Here is an 8,351-nt window from a genome sequence, read left to right as displayed (position 1 = left end):
GCATCAAAAGGAGTCTGGACCTCAAGTTCAGCCCCAAAAAACAATCCAGTTTTAGGTAACCCTCGAAACATATCGTACGCTTTTATTTTTTTTATATAACAACAAACACAACTAGAAAATTGCTTAATACAGACAGATTTAGTCTTTATTACAGACGAATTTTTGTTTACTGGCGAAATTATAGATTGATTTTGTCCCTCTGTAAAAGCCTCGTCAAAAATTATTTACCAATGGATTTTCCCTCGGTAAATTATCCCATCCAGTTCCCTAACGTCGAACTTTTTGACGGATTTTCTGTCGGTAATTGGCAACAGATTTTCTGTCTGTAATTGAAACTTTGGAAAATCATCCTAAACTCTGAATACAGATAGAAAATCTGTCTATAAATTCGTTAGTAAAGTAAAATAATTTTTTTTATTTTTCTATTGTAAAATAAACTTGTTTTTCTTACAAAATAAATATATATTTAATACAAATTTTTATCTAATTTGTATTCGAATATTTATAATATTTCAAAAAATAAACAAATTCATCGTATTATCAAACTAAAAGAAAAGTACTATAAACAAGCAAGTTAATATAATTCAAAATATAAATAAAGTATATTGATACATCAACTATAATAATAAGTAACAACCATACATCAACAAAGTATATTGATACATCAACTATTGTCCTCTAATTAAGTCAAAATATACAATAAGGTTGCTTAATCAGGTTCTAAAATTGGAACTTCATCTAAATTGATCCCCTGCCTCAGGCTTTTCTGCCTCTTTATATTTTTTCATTTCTCATCTGTTTCTCAAGTATCAAATTCTGACAAAAATAAAAAAATAGTGACAACATAATCTATATACAGTGCATTCCTCATCTCAAGTAACAAATTCACAAGTGAAGCTCACCTTAACATCTGGTCTAGTTTTAGTGACTTTCAATTTGGGGATGCAAGTTTAATAGGAGAAAAAGAGAAAGAACCTGGTGGTGCTTCTTTAATCTTTGCTGAGTCTTGAACTAGAACAGGAGTCTCCTTAATAATTGGTGGTGCTTCTTCAGTGGCTTTCTGTGCTGTCTCACGCTCTTTAACTGCTCTGGCATTTGCTTCATCTACCTGTATTTGCATTGCATGCAAAGCATCCTGTAACTTGGTGATTTCATGTGCTTTTTCTTCTTCCAAATCAGTCTGTAACCAGTAAAAAAGTAAATAAGCTTATGGTATAAGATATGAAAATCAACTTACTATTAGCTTGAATACACAGCCTTCGCAAATAATATGACCATGAGTTAGTCAAAGAGAGAAACTAAATAATTATTACATTCAATTACATTTGATATGCTGCCATCATTATAAGCTAAAAATAACAAGAATGTACCTCCATATAATATACTGGTTCCATAAGCCGAGGGGCAGCCATAAGGAAGGAAGAGTAGGCTACTTGTCGTGCTGTTGGAATTAACTGGCCAGATCCCCTATGAAGTGACTTAAGAGCAATTCTTGCATCAACAATCTTGAATTTAACATTTCTGATGGGTTTATCACATAGAGGTCCCTGTCATGCACCCCACTAAAATCTGCTCCCAAAATATATATAGAACCTCATATCAATTTGCAATATATTAATTAATCATTGAATAGCAATATAGTTAAATGCATTTACCCTTTAAATTAGGGCTATGCGTTATATTTGCACATATGACACAAAATTTCAGAGACGGAACCATAAAAATAAAAATAATAAAAAATAGAGCAAGTAAATTTACCTGCTTATCAGGGACAAATGCCTAGATTGACCATGCAGCAAGGAGATCCCAATCATATTTAGTCTGAAAGAATTCACCTAATTTTTTCTGATTCTAGTCATTATTAACAACACCATTCTCTATGTCCTCAGTAAGCCATTTTTCTAGTGGTTCAGCAATCTAAAGAAAAACCAAAAGTGAACAATAAATCAGTCCAGGAAAAAAGTACTCATGAATATCATACACCATACGTTCTTGAAAATGCTTACTCAACAAGTTTAGGAGATAGATGCCTACTATAGTTATTTTGTTCTTTTTATTTGGTGTCTCAGCAAAACATTTCATTGATATACAACATGTAATAATACAAAAATATTAAGTAATGAGAATTTGAATGTGAGATGAATAACTAGGGATATAAATCTATTTGTATTAGATGAATAAACCTCTGTAACAAAGAATATGATGTCCCAGAGAGAGCAACCTGGGAAAGAAATTAAGAACAATACAAAAAATTAGTATGGAAACCAAAATAACAGTAATAATTACAAAAGTAATCAACATCAATTAATAATCTACAAGATTATATAGAGACCTGGAATGCATTATTCGGGCAGTTGTGGAAGAACTTAGCAATGGGGCCTGCATTGATTGCAGGCGGCGGTCTAAAAAATATGGTAGGTGCAGGAAGATAAACCAATATGAAATCTGCAAGTATGGCCATCACCTAAGAGCAACAGTATATGGAAAAGGGGTGTTATACCATTGAATTCCTCACTTGACTATATCCTTAAAAAATAGTATTAATAGTCAAAATAGTTCTGAAAGATCAAATATCTCAAATTGGTCCTTGAATCTGCCAAAATAATTCACTACTGTATCATTTTAGAACTAATTGGAAGCATTTAATCTTGACGATGATGGATATGTTTAAGAAATAAGTTAAAGAGCAGATATTCATACCACATCTATAAAAACTATTTCAGATATAAGTATTTAGGAAGGATACTAATTGAATTGAAGCTGGCCAAGTTGAACCTAACAAGAACTACTAATGGTCTTGTTGATGTTCGAGCTTCTGTCGAATCGCTTAACAAGAAATTAGAGAAGGAAAGAATCTCGCTTGAGAGAACCCACGAAAGGCTTAGTCAAAATTCATTGAAAATATCTTCTCTTGAAGAAGAACTTAAACAGACCAAACTCAAAATAGAACTGGTAAAAGATGCTGAAATCAAGTGCGTTTCCAGTGACCCTTCGGATATTATGAAAGAACTCCATCGATTGAGTTTTGAGACAGAGCATTTCAAAAAAATTGGAGAAGCCGCCAAGTCAGAAGTTTTGAAGACAATGCCTAGTACTTTGAAATATGAATGTAAATCAGATTTCTTTTTGTATTATCTAGTGAAACAAGTGAACTGGTCAACTTCAATAAAATCAGTGTGAATCGTCTCTAAATCAGAATAATCAAACCACACACTGATATTAGCATTATAAATTAATGAAATCTAAAAATATTGTAAGTTAATTTAAAAAAAAAGTTAAACTTAATTTACAAAATTTGAATTTAGTGTTAGAAATTTAGAATTCTATTTCCAACACTAGCTAGTGAATTTATAGTTGAATTGGATAATATTTCTCAAATTGCCACGAGCTAAGATAAGATATAATAATATTAGTTACAAGCAAAGTATAATACCAAACCATCAAGTATATTGTTCCATGCAAACACCTTCAACTCTCTCAAATCTCTTGCCCTTATTATTCAACATTCCATGGAAGCTAGTAATAAGGATTCACAACCTGATACATAAATAACTAGTCTCGAAAAATTTGTTTAAACAAGTTAAATTTATCATATTACTTTCTAGGCCTTCTTCCAAATCCAAGACCAATCATAGGTGAGAGACTGTATAGTGTTGAGTCCCACACTTCACCTATTAGGCCACCACTATTGTTTTTCTTCACAATAATTCCAGTTTAGTTAATTAATATGGTAATTATATCATTAATTTTATCAAACTTTTTCTCTATTTTGTAACTTGTGATTAACATTAATTTTTTTTATATTCTATATGGATTTAGTTTTTATACACAGACACTATAAAAAAAAATTTATACAAATAGTTAATTGTGAAATCTAAATATTTAATTGAATAATTATGTAAAAGTAGAACGTGAGTTAAGTCTCATTTTAATTTAATATCTTACAGAGGAAAAATTAATTACACCATCCTCCTCCCTGCAACCAAGACAATTAGGCACAACACTTCAAATTACTTACACATATTGAAATATTAAGACTCGTTATTGAAACAGAGACACTATAAGTATATATTTTTTGAATGTACCTCTAAGTCATTGAGCCAACTATTGGCTCCTGATCCGGATCCAGGATGAAAGTGATAGACAGGCAATGTTCCATCCAAACATACTGCAAATGTAGCACAAGAAAATATAAAGCTTAATAATCAATTTTGAAGCATTTGAGACACTAATTTCTTTTCACAATAAACTAGGCTTTACCATCAGAGAGAGGAAGCAGTAGGTACCAGCTCTTTTGGGAGTAGCTCCATTGATAATAGTAATGGACAGTATGAGAGGAGGTGGCTGGGAAGGCTGCTTGCATGAAATTGATAAGAATAAAGCATCGTTTACAAACTCAGATAGCTGAGCTAGTAAAAGAAGCTGCATAATTGCAAAACATTCTGAATACCAAAATAAATATATATTGAACAGAAATAAATGCTAAAAACTTAATCACCTTGATACATCAAAATGAGAATTGATATCAGCCCAGTTATCCCAGTCATCTCTTGTTATACGATACATGTTTACTAGCTCACTGACATCCTTGGCTAATGCTGGTGTCACACTAGTTCCAGGAGATAGAGAATATACAATGGGATGGTTAAGCTCCCGGAGAACCTGGCATGACGGGTCATATGTAAATTTGTCAACAAATCTTTGTCAAAATATTCGAAATCTCAGAGTTGATATGAGAGTGGGAGGAAAAAAGCACAGTAAGTGGGGAAAGGAAGCTTCTTATACCCCTGATACATAGGTTATTTCATTTAAATCCAAGTCAGTACCAAATACACAATCATGTTTCACTGCAAGAAAATCAAAAAATCTATTAAAATTGTAGCCAGAGCATAGGTAAAAATGCTCAGAAGCTAAAATAAATAATGCAACATATATCATTCAAGAGTCCACAAAGAACTAATTTTCGTCTTCTTTTCACTATTATATTTTACTCTAAATTTTGATAAAAAAAATTCAGCGGAGAACTAATATAACTATTCAGTAAAGAACTCTAAATTTAAAAAACTTGATAAAAAGCAATTCAGCAGATTCAAACAAGGACAAAAAAGAGGAGCCAAAATCAACCGTCATAAGTCATAACATGAACAGGAAGGAACAAGAACATGCAAATTCTAGATAAAAAAATCTCAGCAATTCAAATATATAGTTCATAAACAAACTTCATTCTATACCATAATCATATAAATTGTTATGTTTCAGATTTCACAAATTACAGGAACATACAAAATTCATACCTTAGAATTTAGAAACTCAGTTCTTTGCAGCAGCAATAGCTGATTTGCAACCGTAAGAGTTCTCGTGGATCGTATTCTTTGATTTTCAACTTCAAGCAAATTAAAACAGGGAAAGGACAGGGTTAGCATTAGGGCTAGGGTTAGGGATAATGAAATTAGAACAGAATCACAATGGAAGGGTTAGGGTTAGGGATGAGAAGGAGGCGAAGGCCTACCTGAACTAACAGTGATGAGAAGAGACGATGAAGAACCTCCGGAGAGGAGAGAAGAAGCAGCGACGAGAGCGGTAGCGGAGGGAGCTCGTAAGACAAGAGCACGGCAGAGAGACCTCGTGCGACGATGGTGATGAAGGGAGCAAACGCGATGAGAGCGGTGGTGGAGGGAGCTCGTATGACGCGAGCGGCTGCGGCGGCGGCGACAGCGAAAAATGTCACATCTTCAATGGAGAGAGAGAGAAGCCATGGAAGTAATCCAAGGAAAACATCAAAAAAGTGAAATGAGGGATTGAGAGTAACGTTAACCAATTCTTTATTTTAATATTTTTGAAGGAATACTTTAAATTACAGACAGATTTTTTGTCTGTAATAATTTTATAAAATCACAATATTATATTTATTTAATTGTAGACGGATTTTCTGTCGGTAACTATATCCCACGAAAATAAATTAATTTTTTCAACAGAATTATCGACGGATTTTTTTCCGTCTGTAATTTATGTTAATTCATTTTTTTACATTTTTAACAAAAAATTCTTCGCAAAATCTGTCTGTATTTTCATGGGATAAAATCTGTCAAAAATATCTGTCTATAATAACTAGTTTTCTAATAGTGAAATATTTCATTCATTTAATATTCATACGACACTTTGAGATAATAAAAAGACAGTAAATTTAAGTCTAAAGGAAAATAAAAATTAAATATCCTCTATATTAAACTAAAATTGAAAAATAAATCTAATATTTGATTATATAGAATTTTAAAATATAAAAATAAAGATAAATCCTAATCTCGCTCATCTTAGCAATGAGGTAATATAAAGTAAGTTTGGTATACGTAAAAAGTACATGCATTTCTAGTTTTACAATTCCATTAAGTTTACTATTTTATTTTGTTTTGTTTTTGTTATATGTAATATGTTGCTGCTTTTGATTCTATTTCACTTTATTTTATCTTATTTTCTTTCCTAACCTTCTATCGAAAATCCACCACCAATACTCAAATATATTTTTTTGTTTGGATTAATAAATTTATTATATACTATTAAGCATTCAAGATCATTAAAATGCAAGTATTCTAAAGTTTAGATATTGTTCATAAATTTGTATATACTAAAAAAAATATATATAAGTATGCTATTAGGAGACACCTACAGTTTTAGTGTAAAAAATGAAAAATTTGACTAATATTAGTTCAAATATAAGATAAAATTGAAAAAAAATACTGGCCACCTAAAAATTTTTTTCCAAAATATTTTATGTTTTTATATATATATAATTTTAACACAAGTTTAATAACTAGTGTGCATGGAATAAAATGGAAACTTATAACTTTTAATTTAAGTTAAAATTAATATGTCAATTATATAAATTATACATTTTTAAATGTGAAAGTAAACATATGAATACATAGAAAATTATTTGACCAATAAAAGCGGGATTTTTAAAATAAATATATAATTTTACCAATGTATGTATTTCTAAGAGAAATTATGTTTCTAGTTTTTACACACTATTATTCGGTAAATGAATTTTTTACTTATCTTATTTACAAATGATATATATGTGAGATGTTTATGCAAAGAAAAAATTTAGAATTTTGGTGTCGTTTTGGTCATTCTTAAAAATTTTCTTTAACCCTATCTCAAAGTTATCAAATGACGCGCACTCCGTTTGTGAATATCAATAAATTGAACGAGATGTGAGGAGCTTTGGATTTTGATGTTGGTATTAATTTTTAATTATGTTATTTAATTTGATAATTATTTTTTAGGTTTGTAATGACTTGTTAGATTAGAATAATTTTTCTGCTAGTATGATTATAGGATGGCTTAGGATTGTAACGAGTTGTTTGAATAAATTTTTTCGGCCAGTATAAGTATTTAGGGTAGTTTAGTTGGCTATTTATTTAAAAAATGTTCGATATTGAATTTTTAATTATTTTAAATATGTAAATTAAAAAAATTCTTATATTTATATGGCAGTTTCAAATCAAACTTTGCTTTACGAATATTTTTTATTTTAATGTTTTAAATATGGATTTGTATAAATTAATGTTATATATTTTTTAAATTTGTATTCCTACAAAGATTTTGTATGTTATTTGTTAGGTAGATTAGCCACATTCTTACCCTATCAGACGTTCTCTTGCCATTCATTTGGGAGGTTGGCTTTGGCCATGGCATACAACTTTAAGATTTTGATCTTAGAAAATACCTTAATATCTGCTTTTGTCAAGAAGTGAAGGCTTAAGATGCATACCTTCCAACTATCATAGGGTGCCATCACGCTGTAGGATAGATGTGATATTTCACCTTGAATTGTGCATTAATAGTGATCTCAGCACCAGGCTTTTATGTGGGCATAGGTTTAAAAGAAAGTCTTTGCCATTAAGTTAACATGGCTCAGAGATAGGGTGCAATATATTTTACATGAGGTAGATGTAGAGACTTTGAAAAAATATTCAAGCAACTATACCTTTATGATGATCAGAGGCTACTTATTTACAGATAAGTCGAATAACCTTATCCATATTCAGTGGCTCCCGCTTATAATGGAGGATTTCGATAAATGGCAACAACTGTGTTAGAGATCAATAATCCTAACAAAGATGTACCATTATTTATGCTGTGAATCTATCACAAAGTATCAGATGCATCCACTTGTAGTCTTATGAAAATATCATCATAGTTTTTGTTGGTGGTCATGTATGCACGATTAATATATACTTTTCTTATTTAATATTTTTTATTAATTATCTATTATATTATATATAATTGACTTATGCATAACTAGGTTGTCCAAGTTGGAACAACATAATAGAGATTTCATTGTAATTTCC

The 8,351-nt window shown here is 30.5% G+C and overlaps 1 long non-coding RNA gene across 14 annotated transcripts; it reads right to left on the bottom strand.

Annotated features, from left to right (window-relative positions):
• Positions 1-578: 578 nt before the first annotated feature.
• LOC107482589 (uncharacterized) lies at positions 579-8,108 on the bottom strand. Of its 14 annotated transcripts, XR_008002889.1 has the most exons (13): positions 7,772-8,092; positions 5,510-5,730; positions 5,295-5,383; positions 4,786-4,847; positions 4,499-4,662; positions 4,261-4,353; positions 4,086-4,168; positions 3,946-3,976; positions 2,333-2,464; positions 2,184-2,221; positions 1,759-1,917; positions 1,371-1,569; positions 584-1,180 (listed from the first exon to the last, which is right to left on the bottom strand). It is a non-coding gene; the product is annotated as an uncharacterized LOC107482589 (long non-coding RNA). The 14 variants fall into 14 exon arrangements; XR_008002893.1 differs by having other exon boundaries at positions 579-1,180; positions 2,333-3,976; positions 4,287-4,353; positions 7,772-8,107; XR_008002882.1 differs by having other exon boundaries at positions 579-1,180; positions 2,333-3,976; positions 7,772-8,106.
• Positions 8,109-8,351: the final 243 nt, after the last annotated feature.

Source organism: Arachis duranensis, chromosome 1, assembly GCF_000817695.3.
Source record: "Arachis duranensis cultivar V14167 chromosome 1, aradu.V14167.gnm2.J7QH, whole genome shotgun sequence".
Classification (NCBI taxonomy): Eukaryota; Viridiplantae; Streptophyta; class Magnoliopsida; order Fabales; family Fabaceae; genus Arachis; species Arachis duranensis.
The sequence above is the reverse complement of the archived record's forward strand: the minus strand, read 5'-3'. Positions and strand labels throughout refer to the sequence as shown.